Source organism: Eptesicus fuscus, chromosome 5 (assembly GCF_027574615.1).
Source record: "Eptesicus fuscus isolate TK198812 chromosome 5, DD_ASM_mEF_20220401, whole genome shotgun sequence".
NCBI lineage: Eukaryota > Metazoa > Chordata > Mammalia > Chiroptera > Vespertilionidae > Eptesicus > Eptesicus fuscus.
This window is the reverse complement of record NC_072477.1, coordinates 60815144-60835952: the sequence shown is the minus strand read 5'-3', so window position 1 is coordinate 60835952 and position 20809 is coordinate 60815144. Positions and strand designations below refer to the sequence as shown.

The window sequence follows — 20809 nt, the reverse complement described above, 5'->3', positions numbered from 1 at the left end:
GAAGCGGTTAGGGGCAATGAGGAAGGCAGGCAGGCAAGCAGTTGGGAGCCAGCAGTCCTGGATTGTGAGAGGCAGGCAGAAGCGGTTAGGGGCAATCAGGAAGGCAGGCAGGCAAGCAGTTGGGAGCCAGCAGTCCTGTATTGTGAGAGGGATGTCCGACTGCCCGTTTAGGCCCGATCCCTAGGATCGGGCCTAAACGGGCAGTCGGACATCCCTTGAGGGGTCCCAGAGTGGAGAGGGTACAGGCTGGGCTGAGGGACAACCCCCCCTCCGTGCATGAATTTCGTGCACTGGGCCTCTAGTAATAATAATAATTGTGAACTGTTATGAAGAATCAGCTATCTACTGGACACTTTCATCTCACTTAATCTTTACAAGAACCACGTGAGAGTAGATGGTATTTTCCATATATTATCTATGAGGAAACTGAGGCTTAAGATCACAAAGCTACTTTCCAAATGTTACACTGCATCACAGTCTACTGCAGGACTGGGGTAAAATCAGAAGGAAAGAAGTATCTGAGTGTAACCTGCAGAAGTAGAAAACAGACATATAAATTCTAGTTCCTCCATTGCTTTTCTTTAAAAATTCATATAAGTGTTCTTACTATGAGTTTACGGCCATAGTTGAGCACAACATTTCTTGATTAATTAGGATTAGCTTTTTCGCAACGGGTTTGCCGCCAGAACACAGGTGTCGTGAAAACCACCATTAACTCAAACCCAAGATGGGAAAGGAAAAGACTCACATCAACATCGTCGTCATTGGACACGTAGATTCCGGCAAGTCTACCACTACTGGCCATCTGATCTACAAATGTGGTGGGATCGACAAAAGAACCATTGAGAAACTTGAGAAGGAGGCTGCTGAGATGGGGAAGGGCACCTTCAAGTATGGGATAAACTGAAAGCTGGACATGAGCATAGTATCACCACTGATATATCCCTGTGGATATTTTAGACTAGCAAGTATTAGATGATCATCATTGATGCCCCAAGAGACAGAGACTTCGTAAAAAACATGATTACAGGCACATCTCAGACTGACTGTGCTGTCCTGATTGTTGCTGCTGGTGCTGGTGAATTTGAAGCAGGCATCTCCAAGAACGGACAGACCCGTGAGCATGCCCTTCTGGCTTACACACTGGGTGTGAAAAACTGATTGCTGGTGTTAACAAAATGGATTCCACTGAGCCACCCTATAGCCAGAAAAGATACGAGGAAATTGTTAAAGAAGTCAGCACCTACATTAAGAAAATTGGCTACAACTCTGACACAGTAGCATTTGTGCCAATTTCTGGTTGGAATGGTGACAACATGCTGGAGCCAAGTGCTAATATGCCTTGGTTCAAGGGATGGAAAGTCACCCGTAAAGATGGCAATGCCAGTGGAACCACACTGCTTGAAGCTCTGGATTGCATCCTGCCACCAACTTGTCCAACTGACAAGCCCCTGCGTCTGCCCCTCCAGGATGTCTACAAAATTGGTGGTATTGGTACTGTCCCTGTGGGCCAGGTGGAAACTGGTGTTCTCAAACTTGGCATGATGGTCACCTTTGCTCCAGTCAATGTTACAACTGAAGTAAAGTCTGTTGAAATGCACCATGAAGCTTTGAGTGAAGCTCTTCCTGGGGACAATGTGGGCTTCAACGTCAAGAACGTGTCTGTCAAAGATGTTCGCCGTGGCAATGTGGCTGGTGACAGCAAAAATGATCCACCAATGGAAGCAGCTGGCTTCACAGCTCAGGTGATTATCCTGAACCACCCAGGCCAAATCAGTGCTGGATATGCACCTGTGCTGGATTGTCACACAGCTCACATTGCTTGCAAATTTGCTGAGCTGAAGGAGACTGATCATCGTTCTGGGAAAAAGCTGGAAGATGGCCCCAAGTTTTTGAAATCTGGTGATGCTGCCATCGTTGATATGGTTCCTGGCAAGCCCATGTGTGTTGAGAGCTTCTCTGACTACCCTCCTCTGGGCCGTTTCGCTGTTCGTGACATGAGACAAACAGTTGCTGTGGGTGTCATCAAAGCAGTGGACAAGAAGGCAGCTGGAGCTGGCAAAGTCAACAAGTCTGCCCAGAAAGCTCAGAAGGCTAAATGAATATTATTCCCAACACCTGCCACCCCAGTCTTAATCAGTGGTGGAAGAACAGTCTCAGAACTGTTTGTCTCAATTGGCCATTTAAGTTTAATAGTAAAAGACTGGTTAATGATTACAATGCATCGTAAAACCTTCAGAAGGAAAGGAGAATGTTTTGTGGACCATTTGGTGTGTGTGTGTGTGGCAGTTTTTAAGTTATTAGTTTTTAAAATCAGTACTTTTTAATGGAAACAACATGACCAAAAATCTGTCACAGAATTTTGAGACCCATTAAAATAACAAAGTTTAATGAGAAACCTGTGTGTTCTTTTGGTCAACACTGTAACTTTCTGTTATACTGCGTAGGTAAAAGACTTCAGAATTGCCCATGACCTATTTCCAGTGTTATATCTGCTGATACTTAACAATTGGATAGTTCTGTTAACATTTTTTTTCCTGGGTGGGAACTTCGGGGTTTTTGTGGGAATTTTTTTCCCCACTGAATCACCTGTCTCTTCATGGTAAAAGCTATGGGAAAGGGGATCTGTTGGTGTAACACTAAATAAGTTAGGACAGGTAAGCAAAGAGTAACTTTGTGTTTGTAAGCTAGTTTCTAAAGGCCAAATTCTGTAAAGGCCATGTGTTAACATAAAATTTTGTAGTTACATCAATATTGAGTAAATTTGTTGGTATGTCAAATTTTAGTTTTCCAGTTTTACTGGAATGCGAATTCACATTTACAAATGTTGAGGTAGTATAAGAACCTTAAGTGAGGTTTGAATAGTATTGAGCACTGTCTTGCAGTTATTGTATCCAAATTCTAGGAAAAATAAATTGATGCTGGAAGTTAAAAATTTATTTTAGAAAAAAAAATTATATCACATATTGCCTAATTTCTTGGCTGAAACTCTGATCAAAGGTACAATACAATGCATACTTGGGAGGTAAAATTCCAAAGTGTGATTGCACTTTGACTTGGAATTTCAACTGAGGACAAATCATTAAAGACAACAATGTCTTACTGCCTGTTCTGGATTTCCTATCAGCACTACATGGGAAGAATTGACCCAAAGAGCTTGACCTTTATTACATCATCTATGCACTTTTCCCTTTATACTGAGATTTGATCTGCTGGTTTCGTCAACAAGAGGATACATAACATTAAGTTTATAAAGGTAAAATAGGATTCAGTTGCCCGTGCACTCAATTTGACACCCTTTGTGAGAACTAACTTGATTTTTTTGAAGATTCAGGAGAAGTCAGTAATGCAATTGCTGTCTCAGCAGTCATTTTAATACCTTTGTTTGTCAAGCATTTTCACCTCTTGATTCTCGAATATAATCAACTTTGGAGCCAACAGGGGACCATGTGTGGACATTAAATGTAACCTGCAGGAGTGGTTACCTGGATTTTTTTTTACATATATTTTTATATATTCATTCAGTTCTAGAGTCAGTCTGTCTTGCAGATCAGCACAGTGCTATTTACCATGAATTAAAATATGTGTTTCCATCTTTTTTTACAAATTAAAAATTATCTTTTGTATTTGAAAATGTGAATCTTTTTACTTTAACTTTTGGTCTCATTAAAATTTCAGAAACAGGAATGAAAAAACACACACCTATATATAGCTTTTTTGTTCACACAGCAGTTAGCAACAAAAGTCAAGAAGTACTCTAAGCTGTTCGCATTTCTTGGTTGCCTGTGAGAAATCGCTCTCGGTGAATTTTATCCTGTCTACATGAGGCAAACCAAATGTCTGCAGCAGCTAAAAGCCTCAGGAGACAGACCCGGCAGTGGGTCTTAATTATGGTGCTGTCTTCTGTGACCTTGGCATTTCCTGCAGCTTCCATGAGGAAACATTCCAATTGGCCATCTTCAGCAGTTTTGATCCAATAAAGCACCTGGCAGGTATTTGCTAAGCAGGAGAACTGGTGTGGCCTCGCATCTCTGGTGTCTCAGCTCTAAGTGTGATGATGACTTGACTATTCCAATGATGGGCTGAGGCTTAAATTACTATTGCAATTAACAGCTTTCATTCTTGCTTAGGCATCTTTCTTAGGGTTTTATTTTCCTCTTCCCTTTACCTTCACCTTCATCTTAAAACGCATCATTTCATGCTAGACAACAGCCATAGCTCCCTCTACATTTATGGCTTCAGTCTCTCCCTCTCTCTGCTTCATCATGTGTACCAATGATTCATGTTCTTCCTAAAATAATATTCTCATCAAGACACTACCCTTTCCAGTTGCTCTCTATTTTACACTACACAATCATTCCCCAGAAACAAGTTCCCTTCTTTTTACATGTTCACCTTCTGTGTACATCTGCTTCAGTCAGGCCACTTTCCTCATGATGACCTGTCAGGATAATAACTGATCATGTCTTGAGTGCTTCCCTATTTTCTGTTTCCTATCTCAGTCCCTGAATAGCTTCTATCTCAAAACATATGCCTGGACTGCCCTTGCATCCTTAAACTCTACCTCAATGTTAAGGCTGGAGCCTTTAAACCAACACTGTCCAATAGAAATATAATGCTAGCTTCATGTGTAACTTAACATTTTATATATTTACTTATTTTATTTATTTTTATATTTTTTATTGATTTTAGAGAGGTAGGGATAGGGAGAGATGGATAGAAACATCAATGATGAGAGAGAATCATTGATCGGCCCCCTCCTGCATGCCCCCCACTAGGGATCGAGCTAGAAACCCAGGCATGTGCCCTTGATCAAACCTGGGACCCTTCAGTCTGCAGGCCGATGCTCTATCCACTAAACTAAATCTAAAAATGGTAAATATAAACAGGTACGAAATTTCATAATATTTTAATTTAATCCTGTATATTTAAAATATTATTTTTACTTGAACTTATAATCAACATACAAATTATTGAGATATTTTACCTTTTTAAGTGAAATCTTTGGAATCAGCACATATTATTTAGCCCAGGCACATCCCATGGGATTAGTGACTTCCATATTGGGCAGCACAACTTTAGAACTTTTTAGGCCGTACTTTTGTCTTTCGCTCCACCTTTTTGTTGCCACTGCCTTAATGACTACCAACTGACTATGTCTGGAGGGATGCTTCTCAAGTTCCTCCAGCTCAACACATCCAAGGAGATCTCATGAACTTCTTCTCTACATTCTTCATCCCAGCACCATCTACACAAAAGCCCCGGCCAGAAACCTTCCAGTTATTGTTGACATATTCTTTCTTCACCCCAAGAGCTCTGTTGTTAATAATATATAATAATGTTATGACTTGTCTTCTTTCCTATACTGCCCTGTTTCATATTTTACCATTGCAATAGTGAAAGTTATATCACGTAATTTCACTTGATATTCAGTGATTCCTCATTATCCACCTTATCAAGCCTGGGCTCCCCAATGTGTCATAAAGGTCCTTTCTGCCTGTCTCTGTCTGCCCCTCCAGCTGTAACTCTCACTCCCTTCTCCCCTTGCTATAGGTATCCACAGGTTTCATAACTCCTCACACTTACCTCCTTGTATGCTTTCCTGACTTAACAGCTGCCATTCTTTATGCCTAGCAGGCCCTTTCTCTCAACCTGTGTTCTTTCCTTAAACATTCCCATTTATCCATTAAGTGTGAGCTCAAACATCACTTCCACTTAAGAGTCTTCCTTCTTCCTAGAGAGTTTAAAATGCCTTCTCTTTTGTTTTATATTTCACCACCTGTATTACTTCATAAAAACATTTATCTTACTTTTCCCTTAGGCTTGTGAATTCCTTGAGGGTAGAGTAAGTGTGTGTTTATTTTTATATCCCTAACACCAAGCAGTGCCTGTGACATAGAGCACAGTGATTCAATATATGGATATTTGCTGTGATGTTGAGTGGTATATTTACCTCACTACATGGCTTGATACTTATATACTCTATGATTACTTTAGAAATATTATTTTTGGCCTTTATACTGAAACATAAGTTAATAAGTTACTTATGTGTGTATACATATCTACTGATATATCCATGTGTGTATGTATATATATACACACCTATAATATATATATAGGTATATATATGTGTGTGTGTGTGGGTATATATATATATATATATATTTATATATATATATATATACCCACACACACACACACACATATATATATATATATACACTCATATATACATGTATATGTATATATATCTGTATATACACGTGTGTGTGTGTGTGTGTGTGTGTGTGTGTGTGTGTATTCAAGGTCTCATTAATTTAGTGCAACCAGGAAAAGCTCTTCTTCCTGGTAAGGAGAGTCTGCTATAGTCTCAAGAATTCACTCCTTGGCTCTGTTTCTGTCAAATAAGTCAAATAAGACAGAACTGGTATCATCCAACTTGCAGACTTTGGAGCTGCCTGAAAAGGGGATGCAAAGAATAACAGCCAAGGGTTTTGCCTGGACACTTTAGGGATAGATAATGGAATAAATTTACTTGTATTTTACATTCATCAGTCATCATTCCACAGTACTTATTGAGTGAAAAAAATGTGGTCATTAACCACAATCTCAGAGTCAGAAATATGATGTCTATGTCTATTTCCATTTTTCACTCTCCATGAAGAACATCTTTTATAAACTATGTGTTACTAACATCATATGTATGCTCCTCATAAAAAATGATCCCATAGTATAATGAACATACATGTGAAGAAGTGTTAGTTCTTTATCAGGAAAAATCAGTGTATATCCTATATAATAAAAGGCTAATATGCAAATTGTCCCCTCGACCAGGAGTTTGACCAGCAGGCAGGCTGGCCAACCGCCCATGTCCCCTCCCCCTGGCCAAGCTGGCCAGACCCCACCCATGCATGAATATATATATATACTGAGTGGCCAGATTATTATGTGTTCAGAGATAATAATAATCTGGCCACTCAGTGTAGTCACAAACCCAAACAGGCAACCAAAATGAGGAGACAAAGAAACAACCCCCCAAATGAAAGAACTAGAGAATTCCCCAGAAGAAGAGATAAATGAAGCAGAGATAAGAAATTTATCTGAAACAGAGTTCAGAGTAATGATGTGAAAAATGCTCAACAGCATGAAAAAAGATATAGTAAATATGAAAAAAGAACAGTCTGAGATAAAGAATGACATAACACAAATAAAGAATACATTGGAAGGAATACACAGCAGATTAGGGGAAGCTGAGGATCGAATCAGTGAATTAGAAGACAGAGTTGAAATTATCACTCAATCAGAGAACCAAAGAGAAAAAAATAATTAAAAAAACAGGAAGACAGCTTAAGGGAGCTGTGGAACAGCATGAAACGTAACAAGATTAGAATAGTAGGTGTGCCAGAAGAGGCAGAAAGGGAGAAAGGAATAGAGAAGGTGTTTGAAAAAATAATCGCAGAAAACTTCCCTAACCTGGTAAAGGAAAATGTCACACAAGTTCAGGAGGCACAGAGAATCCCAAACAAGAAGAATCCAAACAGACCCACGCCAAGACACATCATAATTAAAATGCCAAAAATTAAAGACAATATTAAAGGCAGCAAGAGAAAAAAACAAACAAAAAACTGTTACCTACAAAGGAGTTCCCATAACACTGACACCTGATTTCTCATCAGAAACTCTACAGACCAGAAAGGGATGGCATGAAGTACTCAAAGTAATGGAAATCAAAGATCAGAGACCAAGATTACTATATCCAGCAAGGCTATCATTCAAAATAGACGATCAAATAAAGAGCTTCCTAAACAAAAAAAGGCTGAAGGAGTTCATTACTCCCAAGCCAGCATTACAAGAAATGCTAAAAGAATTGGTATAAGGGATTGCTGAGAAGAAGAAACAGAAAGAGAAACCTAGCCATACAGAATTAAAATAGCTATAAATAAGTACCTCTCAATAATAACCCTAAATGTGAATGTATTAAATGCTCTAATCAAAAGGCGTAGGGTAGCTGAATGGATACAAAAACATGACCCAACTATATGTTGTCTACAAGAGACCCACCTCAAAACAAAATACACACACTGGATGAAAGTGAAGGGATGGAAAAATACTTTCCATGCAAATTGAAAAGAAAAAAAAGCTGGAGTAGCAATACTCATATCCAACAAAATAGACTTTAAAATGAAGGCCATCACAAGAGACAACCAAGGTCACTACATAATACTAAAGGGATCGACCCAACAAGAGGATATAACCCTGGCAAACATATATGAACCCAATATAGGTGCACCTAAATATTTATATATATATATATAAACTTCTAGAGGACTTTAATGGAGAGATTGGCAACAATACAGTCATAGTAGGGGACTTTAACACCCCTCTGACTTCACTGGACAGATCTTCCAGACAAAAACTTAACAAGGAAACAAAGACTCTAAAGGACACACTGGATCAGATGGATTTAATAGACATTTATAGAACATTTCACCCCAATGCAACAGAATATACATTCTTCTCAAGTGCACATGTATCATTCACAAAGATAGACCACATGTTAGGACACAAACCAAGCCTCTACAAGTTCAAGAAGACTGAAATCATATCAAGCATCTTCTCAGATTACAGTGAAATACAATTAGAAATCAACTACAGTAAAAACACCAAAAAATATTCAAACATATGAAGGCTAAATAGCATGTTATTAAACAGTGAATGGGTTACCAACATGATCAAGAAAGAAATAAAAAACTTCCTGGAAACAAATGAAAATGAACACACAATAACCCAAAATCTCTGGGACACAGCAAAAGCAGTCCTGAGAGGGAAGTTCATAGCACTATAAGCATACCTCAAAATACAAGAAAAATCAGCAATAAACTACTTAACCCTACAACTTAAAGAACTAGAAAGAGAACAACAAGAAAAGCCTAGAGTAAGTAAAAGGAAGGAAATAATAAATAAACCATGCCATCTTGAAGGGGGAAGCAGCGTAGGCTAGGGGCACAGCTACACCAACACCCAGACTGGCCTTGGACACCACCCCAAACATGCATAGGGAACTGCTCACCAGCCATAACTCACAAGGGAACCCCACCACACCCCCACAGTAAATCTGGCACCACCAAAATACATGGTCAATGGTAAACAGGAAAGATATGAGGCATACAGCATACTGTTTTACATCATAATCTTTAAAAATAAGCATAAAGAGTAACTATAAAAGTATTGTATAGTACTATATACACTGAGTGGCCAGATTATTATGATCTCTGAATGCATAATAATCTGGCCACTCTGTGTGTGTGTGTGTGTGTGTGTGTGTGTGTGTGTGTATACACACACATACATACATATATATTTTAGAGGCCCGGTGCATGAATTCGTGCATGGGTGGGGTCCAGCCAACCTGGCTAGGTGGAGGGGACATGGGTGGTTGGCCGGCCTGCCTGCTGGTCAAATTCCTGGTCGAGGGGACAATTTGCATATTAACCTTTTATTATATAGGATATACACTGAGTGGCCAGATTATTATACGTTCAGAGATCATAATAATCTGGCCACTAAGTGTATATTATTACTGGTAGTATTAGCCTTGTTACTTGGTTAAGGTAATATCTGCTGGATTTCTCCACGATAGGATGACTAATTTTCTCTTTCTAATTAATAAATATCTTGAAGGAGATATTTTTAGTAAGTGCTAATGTTCTGTTTCTCCTCAAACATTTGTACTTAGTTTTAATATCCATTAGTGGATGTTGCCTGAAACTGTGTTGTTTACCTAATGGTGATTTTGTTTTACCCTCAGATGGTAATTATTTTTTCTATCTTTCTTCCCTAAGAGAATATATCACTATATCTACTGAGGCTCCAAGAGAAGAGTTTAATTCAAAAGTTGATATATTTGCAGAATTGGTTAGAGCATTGAAATTTTTAGACTTACTCATATTAGTCTGTCTTATTCTTTGACTGTCCACCCACTATCCATTCATTCATCCAACTATCTATCCATTTTTCTATTTATACATTCATATAAGAAATGTATTATTATAGAAGGTTAAATTAATCAAACTATGTCTAATTTACTTAGCTAGTAAGTATATTTCTCTCATCTTTCCATACTTTCTGTAAAAGATATGGCATAGAGTTGTACCTTAAAGGCCAATCAGAGTCTTGAAAGTCAATACAAAGAGAAAAAGAAAAGAAAAGAAGTGAACTAACCCATTCCTCTTTTTTGTCCCCTAAAATCATCACCCTTTCATTTTGTTATATGAAGAACCAAACTTCTTTTTGTGTGTTTTTTTACCCAGTTTTATTGAGAAATAATTGATATATGTCACTGTACAAGTTTAAGGTATATAGCATGATGGTTTGATATATATGTATAATGAAATAATTACCACAGCTAATGTCCATTATCTCATATAGATACAATAAAAAGAGAAGAAAAAAATGGAAAAAAATTATCCACATGGTGAGATCTCTTAGGACTTACTGTCTTAATAACATCCCTATATATGAAATAGCAGTGTTAACTATAGCCATCATGTTGTACATTACATAACTAATATTTATTTTATAACTGGAAGTTTGTACCTTAAAAATACTTTCTAAGTTAAGAAATGCTATTGATGATCTTGTTTTAGACACAAAGAACATCTACAAGTGGCCAAAAGAAAAGAGATTTCCCATGGAAGTACATGAGTCCTCCAAGTTTATTTTGGTACCCCAGAATGAGTAGAAAGCACACATCTAAAGTTACAGAAATTTTGATTGGGTTATTCTGATTTTTCTTTCTTCTTTTGTTAAAGTATGCAGACTAGAAGACCAGAGGAAACAAATTTAAAGATCATAGTAAGCACAAGACAATCAATACATAAATATATAACACTAGAGGCCCGATGCATGAAGATTCGTGCAAGAATGGGCCTTCCTTACCCTGGCTGACGGCACTGCCTTCGCTCCGGCCTGGAGCCACCTTTCTGCCTTTGCTCTGGCCCAGAGCCACCTTTCCGCCTTCCCACGCTGCCCAGAGGCCCGGAGCTGCTGGGGCGGTGTGGAACACCTGGGTCCTGCCCTGCCCCTGGCTGCTTGGCACCTGTGTATGCAAATTAACCCACCATCTTTGTTGGGTTAATTTGCATACTCAGTCCTGATTGGTTGGTGGGCATCATGGAGGTACAGTCAATTTGAATCTTTCTCTTTTATTAGTGTAGATAAGTTCACACAAATTTTCAAAATTTTGAGATAAACATTAACATTTTTTTGTGTCTAGACATTTACTGAAATCCTTTTCTTTCATAAATATAAAATTATAAATCTATAAAAAATAAAATTGGTGTTGTCTTTTACACCTCAAAAAAAAAATGACTTGACCTGTATTGATCTAACTTAAAGGTATTTGTGCATTAAGAAGCCAAGGTGTATATTGGCTTTTCAAATATAACCAGCCAATAAAAATACTTAAAATCAGGTCTCAAAACTGCAGATTTCAAAACTTCATAATCAGCTGCTATCTATATAGAAAATGTTACTGCATTTCTAAGATGGGTAGCAGTGGGGATTTATTTATTTAACAATGGTTAATGATTTTCTTCTGCAAACATGGGGAAACCAACTAGTATATGATATATATAGTATTCTGTTATATAAATACATGCTATTTAAATTATGTACTATATATCATATACTCACTATAAATATGCATAAGTATGTGTGTGTATATATAATATATTACAAATAAATGGATGTAGTAAATGTAGGCTGTAGTGTTTTTTAATCTGCTTTTTTTCACTCAGAAATACATTATGTGCATCTTTCCATGCCAGTGAATATAATTCAACCTTATTTTTTAAAGGTTGTTATTATTCCATTGTAATGAGGTTCATTAATTTACTTAAAACATTCCATGCATTAGCATTTGATTTTTGCCTCTAGTGTTTGCTACTAGACAATCATTTGATGAATGTATCTTTGTGGAGTTGTTGAGTCAAAATACGTGCCCATTTTCATGCAAATTTCTAAAATCACACTAGAAAGTTGGCACTAATTTACTCTCCAGCCAGCAGTATGTGCACACCTGCTGGCAGACACACCACACCTTCTCCAGGTACTGGTATCATCACTCTTTTAATCTTTTTGCTAGAAAAAGAATAGTAGCTCATTAAAAAAAACTTCTCTGTTTTCTAGTTTGTTGGAATATTCTTTTTCTGTTTCTTGACCATTTTTATATACTCTCTGAATTCCTTTGCTCAATTTTTCATCATAATTATGCAGGGGGAATAAGTATTTATTCTCTAAATTGATCTGTCAGAAAATTTCCTCATAGCAGAAACTTTGAACCCAACCTTGTATCACTTCCCCAAAGTACTCAATTCATGGTTTTTATCTAGAATAAGCAACACTCAATTATTCATGGTCCTTAACGTTTACACACTCTTTCACAATAAGAGGTCATGGTCAAGGTTTTTAGATCCAAGATCTGTTAGTATTATTTCCTTTTACAAATTCTAATGAACTGTGAGGAATGCCTACCCTTTAAAATGGATTACCTACCAAGGCCTCTTCCCCAAAGGTGAAAACAACCTTAAGACCTCTTTCCCATTTAAACAACCTTTATGATGCTCCCAGTCCATTTCTTAGTGTACCTGCTTCATTCCATGGTGCTTGGGTCTGAATGTCCACTGTTCCCATTCACCTTGCTCTTTCCTTCCCTGCTCCCACTCTGTGCCAGGAGTTGCCAAGTCATTAATGAAAGGACTGATTTACATCTTGATATTTCACTTGCGATTGTTATTTTATCTTTAGGACTTCTTGTATAGCCAAAAAGAAAATCTGATAGTTGCTTATAAGAGACATGAATCGGCGGCCTCAAGCAGTTGCCCAGATACCAGAAAAACAAACAACAAAAAATCAGACAAACACACACACACACACACACACACACACACACACACACACAGAGAGACAAAGAAAAACACCCTCATGTAACTAGTTATTAGAGCCAGCACAGGTAATTGGATTTGGATTTATAGGAAATTCAGAAAATTTTCCAGAAAAATTCCTTTTAACTTTAGAGGTCCAGACCAAGCTGCTGTCTGCTGGTCCTTGTGCAGACTTCTCTAAGTGGTGCTGAGTCAGAGGACAGCACCCGCATGAGAAACCATTAGATTCTCTAATGCAATTTTCATTAGTTTCTTTGCTGCAGGGCATGAAAACAACAGGAACTAAATTTTCTCACAATCATGCTTAAAATCTCAAGTCAGAGTAATTGACAAGGGAGTTACAGAAATGTTATAATAAACGCTATTTCATTTTATTTAGGCCAGTAATCTCACTGCTGTTTACCAGTGCTGCAGTCCTATTACTCCTCCCAAACAGAAAGAAAAAAGGATCATTCCTTCCCATCTGTCCTGGCCTGTTAAAAGCATTTGTTATACCATGCTTGTCCAAGCGGTGTTGCTTTTCTAATGCATTCACTTAGTATGTGAAGATCAGAATTGCAAATAGGTCAAGTGAGAAGTACATCTTTCTCTTCCCCATTCTTATAAAATGGGCTTAGTGTCTGCAACCTGGTTTACATTTACATTTTTGTTAGTAGGGGTTGAGTCGTTTACAAGCAGTGTTGCCATGTGAACCTTGAAAGTAGATCTGACAGGGAATTTTGAAAGTGCCAATCTGAAGCTCAGAATGTGGGATTCAGGTTTGTAACATGTTGCTTGTTAGGCACTGGTTGTTGAAGGAATATCGGTGACTTCCTTAGCAGGTGTTTGTGTTTTAGTGGTTGAGGTTTGTCATTTGTCAGGGGAGAAAGAGATTTTCCCCATGACAGATGAATTCTCTTTGCTCCACTCCACCTACCCCTTCCAAAGCCACACAAGGCTGCTTATTCACGTAGTCGAAGTAGGTAGGCCACTGTTACCTCTCTGGAAAAGTCTAAACACATATCCCAGATTCTGGGCCTACACCCTGAACATTTGGAAGCGCCATTTCTTTCATTTCTTTTCTTAGAATTTTTAAAAAATATGTTTTTATTGATTTTTTAGAGAGAAAGGGAAAGGGATAGAGAGATGGAGACATTGATTAGAGAGAAACAAAGATCAGCTGCCTCCTGCATGCCCCTACTGGGGATAGAGCCCACACCTGGGCATGTACCCTGATCGGTAATCCAACTGGTTACCTCCTGGTTCATAGGTTGACAATCAACCAATGAGCCACACTGGCCAGGAGAGAAAGCGCCATTTCTATGAGACAGGCTTCAACAGCAAGAGTTTTGTTTTGTTTTTAATATATTTTATTGATTTTTTTACAGAGAGGAAGGGAGAGGGATAGAGAGTCGTCGGAAACATCGATGGGAGAGAAACATCGATCAGCTGCCTCCTGCACACCTCCCAGTGGGGATATGCCCAAAACCAAGGTACATGCCCTTGATCGGAATCGAACCTGGGACCTTTCAGTCCGCAGGCCAACGCTCTATCCACGGAGCCAGACCAGTCAGGGCAACAGCAAGAGTTTTATGCCAGTTCATCCCATGACTGTAAGAGCCATCCCAGAGTCAGGTTCTTGCTGTCCAGTGGTGAGACCATGCCCCTTCGGTGATCAGGTGTTCCTTATATCAGTGATAATTAAGCCTTTGAGAGGCAGATTCTGCTTAGATACTGTGCATGTGCCTTGGTGTCCATTGGTACTGGGTTTGCATCCTGACTCCACACTTTCTAGCTAGGTAACTTTGAGTAAGTTATTTAGCCATTTTTTTCTGAAGTTTTCTCACCTGTAAAATACTGATAACCACATCTAACTCATAGAATTATTATAAGAGTCAAATCAGATAATATATGTAAACTACTTTGCCAAGGCCAGGCACATGATAAGCACAATATAAATAGTAGTTATTCTCATTACATTAATAACCTGATCCTTATATTTCTAATCTTTTTGTTAAAATCCATGAGTGAGGGATCACTCCACTATGTTAACCGTATTTAGTTAAGACTAGACACATTTGTGCTTGTGTTGAAGGTTGTGGTAAAATTTATGTTTCTGTTTAAGTATTTCATAATTTCTTATAAAACTATGTTAGTAGAAAGCGCATCTTTGTACTTACATACTTGCCTATTCAGATAATACCTGTTGTCCCTTAACTTATAAAAGAAATTATTCACTTAGCTGAGAAATCCTTTCCTCAAGAAGGAAAGGGAATGTGTAATATGTCGGGCTGGGAAAAGCTGGGGGAGTGCTTCTGTCGGTGAGAGAAAGGATGAAGAAGTCTCAGTGTTGAGATGCTCAGGAAGTCTTTGCAGGCAAACTAAGACCTTTTCTGAGAGACAGGGAGGGGAGGGAAGTAATATTTATCGAACACTTACTAAATGCCAGAGTCAAGGTACTTTTAATCCTTTTCTCATTTATTTTTCACAGAATTATTCCTGTGATGTTTGTTACCATTATCTCTATTTTCCAAATGTGGAAAATGAGGCTAACTTGTTCATGGATCTATATTGCGAGTAAATAGCAGAACCAGGGTTTGAATGCAGGTGTGCTAGCTTTCAAGCGTACACTCCCCTAGGGGACAGGTCTTAGCTTGTAGATCCGAGGGAAGCTGCAGAACAAATTGTTAAAATCTGATAATTCCGGCACAAAGACAAAAAGCAATCTTGATTCTTGATTCTATATGCCTTAGATGGAACAAAGAAGAGAGGAAACATGATTTTTCTCAGGATAACTCCATAACTAGCAAGAGTATGGAGGCTCTTCTTTGATGCCAAGCTGACATGAATTCTAAACTCCTAACCAAGAGAGTGTATCACAGTCCTTGAGGAAGTTTTTTCAGAACACTAAAGACTGAACTATCTTTGAAACTCCTGATTATCCCACCCAGAAACAAATGTGTTGCTGGGCAATAAACCAGAGATTCCTCAGAAGAGGAAGTCTCCTTCGAGGCAGATCAAGGTCCTTTTCAGGCCTTGAGGACATACAAGGTTCATCTTAAGGCAGAAACAATGGACAACGCCGATCTGCTGTTGGGTAAAGTGCAGCATTTGCTTTTTAGACCATCATCAGAGCATCTGTCAGTATCCCTTCAGGCAGGTGACCAAAGTTTGACATGCAGCTCCTCTGGTCAGGCCTTCAGCTTAGATCTTACCTGTGTATAGCATCCACCTTGATGCTCTGGCCAGCCTCTGCCTTCCTCCAAAGAGGAGGGGTGATGCACCCCTCACTTGTTGGAATCCTTACCCTCTCACCAACGCGGTGCTGAATAGGAAGAAAAGAAGTGGCCCATCAAAGACGTAACAATGGATTCTATATCAAGGGAAATATTTCTATGCCAGTTTTATCATTTCAGTCCCTGGTATCTTGTCATTCAATTATTCTCAGTTCAGTCAAGTCATCTGAGTAGATTTTTATTAATCAAGATATAGTTCATTTATTCTTTTAGAAAATCTAAACATTTTATTTCATGATTCTCCTTTCCAGATCACCTTGAAGTAGATTCTCATCACTCAAGATAAAGTTTATTCATTCTTTCTGAAAAAAATAAAAATAAAAAAATGAGAACCTAAAATATGCCAGGCACTATTCTCGGTGCTGGCCATACTCTGTTGAACAAGACGGATGAGATTCTGTCCTCATGGAGCTTTCCAAATGGGGAGCAAACAGAGGAGTTAGGGGAAGTTGGTGGAAGGGGTGTTTAAAGTGAATTGAAAAATATCATCTTGCTATTTTCTTAACCTCCTCAGTAATAAGCCATGTAACTAACAGCATGAAGTTGTAACAAAGGCATCATGTTTTTCCTGGTGGCACTATACTGACTATCCTACCTAATAAAAGGGAAGTATGCAAATAACCATCACTCCGCTACGCCCACGATTGGGCCAGTGGGAGGCTGGGGGCGGGACTCGGGGTGGCCGATTGCGTGGCTGCCGGCACCAGTTTTCCGCCAGCACCAGTTTTCCTCTGGCCACCCGCCGATTGGAGTGCCTCCCGCCTGCCACGGTGGGAGGCACTCCAATTGGCGGGTGGCCAGAGGAAAACTGGTGCTGGAGGAACTCGGGGTGGCCAATCACCCTGGCAGGAGGCGCTCTGATCGGCAGGTGGCCAGAGGAAAACTGGTGCTGGCGGAAAACTGATACCAGCATCCAGGTGAAGGAAGGTCTATTGGACGAAACTTCGTGCAACAGGCTTCTAGTATATATATATATATATATATATATATATATATATATATATATATATAATGAATCTGTGTTTTCCAATGGTCTTAGGCTCTACAGCAGTGGTTCTCAACCTGTGGGTCGCAACCCACAGGTTGAGAACCGCTAGTAGGGTTGCCTAAGACCATCGGAAAACACAGATATTTACATTACGATTCATTAACAGTAGCAAAATTATAGTTATGAAGTAGCAACAAAAATAATTTTATGGTTGGAGGTCACCACAACATGAGGAACTGTATTAAAGGGTCGCGGCATTAGAAAGGTTGAGAACCACTACTTTGGAGTCACATCTTTCTGTGATTGTCTCGTTTCTGTAGTCACTGTTGCCTCACTAGCTGATAAAGATGCTATTTAAGAACTGCACACTGCCTTTGTGGCTGTCCCTATGCCTCCAGGTTACCTACTTCAGAAGGTGGTAAAAGAAAATACAGCTAAGCTGCTCATCCTATGCTGCCTCTATTTACAATAGCAACTAGTGGCCCGTGGCTGATCAAACATTCCCCCTTCTATCACCCACCCAGGGACTTATCTCTCTCACATAAAACATTCATGGTTTCTTGTTATGTTTTTCATTTTACATTCTACTTTACCCATTTTATTCTTTTTTTTCCCTTTTGTCCTTGCCTGGGACTGGGCATATGTATTTTGCATACAACTATAGAAATGAGTGATGTCTCTGTGTATCTGTGCAGGTCCACATGTGTGCACATTTGTGTGTTTATGTGTGCATGATGCTGGTGACTGACAGTCCATTGGTAACCAAGCACTCCATTGTTTTTCTGCCTGACATAAGGCATTCAGAGAAAGGTACTCTCTCATGAAAAGGGTCATTAAGTAGGTCAGAGACCTAAGGTGTTGGATAGCAATGGTGATAGTGACCAGAGTCACTGATGGATGGGTGAGACTAGCATAACTGAGAGGCCAGGCACTAAAACAGCAATCTCTGTTTTCATATTTTCCATGTCCTAAACCTGGCTGAGGAGCCTGTCAGGTTTGTATATAGGTGAGTGAACCATAGTTCATGGTATTAACCCTTTGCACTCGCTTGCTTTTTTCTCGATTCCTTTATTCTACTCAGGGTTTAATTTTTTAAATACCCCAGATTTTACAAAGCGCAGCAGTAGAATAAAAAACTGGAGTTTCTTTTCATACAAACTTATTTATTTTGATTTTTTTGATATTTCAAATTATTGATACATTCAAAGAGTAATTTTAATCTCTATAATTTTTCATGGTATGATATTTTTTGAAACATTCACCCACATAAAGACCTGGTTTACATTCACATGTTTTACAAATATAAATCATCTCTCTTCTTCCTCCTTTGATTTTTCTGTTAGAACAAACAACACAATCTTTGTGTTTTTTGTTAGGGTGAGGTGTGATTATATGGAGCTTTCCATCTAAACGTTGCTCTAAGTTAGTGGATAATAATCTACCCCTGGAAGTTAGTGTACCATCTCTGAATTCTCCAACAAGATCATGTACTAGTTTCCTAATAAATTTCACATGCGTTATCGGTTTTTCATTTTTTCTTTTTTGGTATCATTTGAGACGGCATTTACATTTTACTTGTCCTTTCATGCTAATGAAAACAAGAAAAGATACTGGAAAAATAGACACCCCCCCCCCCCCCCCCCCGGTGAAACTACTTGTCGAGTGTGGCTCGACATACAAGCTGCCACCGATGCTAACCGTGTGGAGTCCCACTCGACATCCGAGTGCAAAAGGTTAATATCAGTCCCTATTACTATTCCTTATTTCAGCCAACATTTATGAAATCCCTACTATATACCAGAATCTGTGGACCTACAAAGATAAATAAGACATGGTCTCTGTCTTCATGGAGTACACAAAATATTATGGAACAGAGTTAGCCACAGTTTTCCAGAAAGATCAGGGAAGGCTTCTCAGAGGAAATGACTTTAAAGGTGGATTTTGATGGGCATCTTATAAAATTCGATGTGGACACACGCAAGGGCATGTGTATCAAGACACACATGTGTCTCAAGCACACATACTTAATTACGGACATGAAAGAATATCTATAGTATTTAAACCTGTGACCCCCTTTCATGTTGCACAGCTTTATTCTTGTTTATGTTGCCCAATTTCAGTCCTTAGCTACGGCAAGAGCATTGGGATCAGAATAGTCCAAGTCATACGTTTAATTTCTGATCCAATCCCAAATGTCACTGACCAAGTCTACTTGCCCTTAATTTCATAGTGCACTCTACCATGTTCTAGGCCACAGGGAGAAAAGGCCACCATACGAACATGTGGATGTGTCTTGAAATAGTCCAACCCTTGGTCACATCATTTTTGTATTTTAATTTCATTGAGTGAACACTCATGAGCATTGACCTTAACAATGGTCATATAGTTTTCTGTGCTTTAAAAGCAGAGGCTAGAAGGAAATAATTTCACATGCATCCCAAGATATATACAAAAAGGATATTTGATGCAGGATTACTTATAATAGTGAAAAATTGGAAACTAGTTAAATTTCAAACAAGTTATTTAGGCAAATATTGTATATGTATATGATACACTGTGATGAAGTCTATAAATCATATTGTCATCTTAATTATATGGGTTTATTGTATACCTTGGAAAGAAACACACAAAACTAAATATATTTTATTATACCTAGTTTTTGTAAAAAAATTCATGGACATATGTATAAACATATGAGTATGGAGGCAGGTATTATATAAGTAAATGCAACAAAGCAAAATAATAATAGTAGCTTTCGATGGTGTAATCATAGGTGATTTTTATTATTCTCTCTATATTTTTCTACATTATCCAATTTTCTATAATTAAAATAGTATTTAAAAATAAAAACACTGAAGGGTAAATAAACACAGAAGCCAAAAATAGATCTGGAGTAAATGTTTCTGTGCCCCGCCATTCTGAGAAGAGACAACATAAGAAAACACATTAACAGCAATAACCTCTGGTTTTAGTCACTTAGTAGGCTTCCAGCTCTCATGTTGCAGCAGTAGCAGCCTGATGTGGGGAGGACTGAATCAGTGCAAGTCTTGGCGCTAGGAGCTCAGTGAAACAGTCCTGCCTTTGCCCTGAAACTACAGCACCTCTTTGGCAAGAAACTCACCTCTCCTTTTTATTATCACTCTCCCACTGTGTTAGGGTTTTGAATGAGAAGTGCTGAAACGAAAGTCTGTTTCTAATTAGCTTACTTCTCTGAAGAATGAGTGTAAATGGCATTAATGCACCTCACAAGACATCTTTGGTAATTCTACTTTTCCTTAACTAATAGCACCACAACCTGCTGCAGTGCCAACAAACACTGCCCCTGTGTTTACATGTTAATGGAGCTTTAATTGGTTTGTGCATATTTATGTGACCTTGAGTGGAGATAAAGAAATGCTCACAAGATAGATAGAAGGAGCTCTTGGGTTCCCTCCCAGTTCGGGCCTTGTCAGCCTGGGAAGGGCACTGCAGGAAGGCAGGCTGCTGACACACTGAATCTGAGCAGTGAGTCCATGAAGGAAATGGGTTCCAGCCCTGACAGCTTATTTTTAAGCTCAAGGCTTTCACGTAATTGTCTGTTGTTGACATTGCTGCTGTAGTTA

At 38.7% G+C, this 20809-nt stretch overlaps 1 pseudogene; it reads left to right on the top strand.

Annotated features, from left to right (window-relative positions):
- The first annotated feature begins 666 nt into the window (after positions 1 to 666).
- Positions 667 to 2927, top strand: LOC129149155 (elongation factor 1-alpha 1-like; annotated as a pseudogene).
- The last annotated feature ends 17882 nt before the right edge of the window (positions 2928 to 20809 follow it).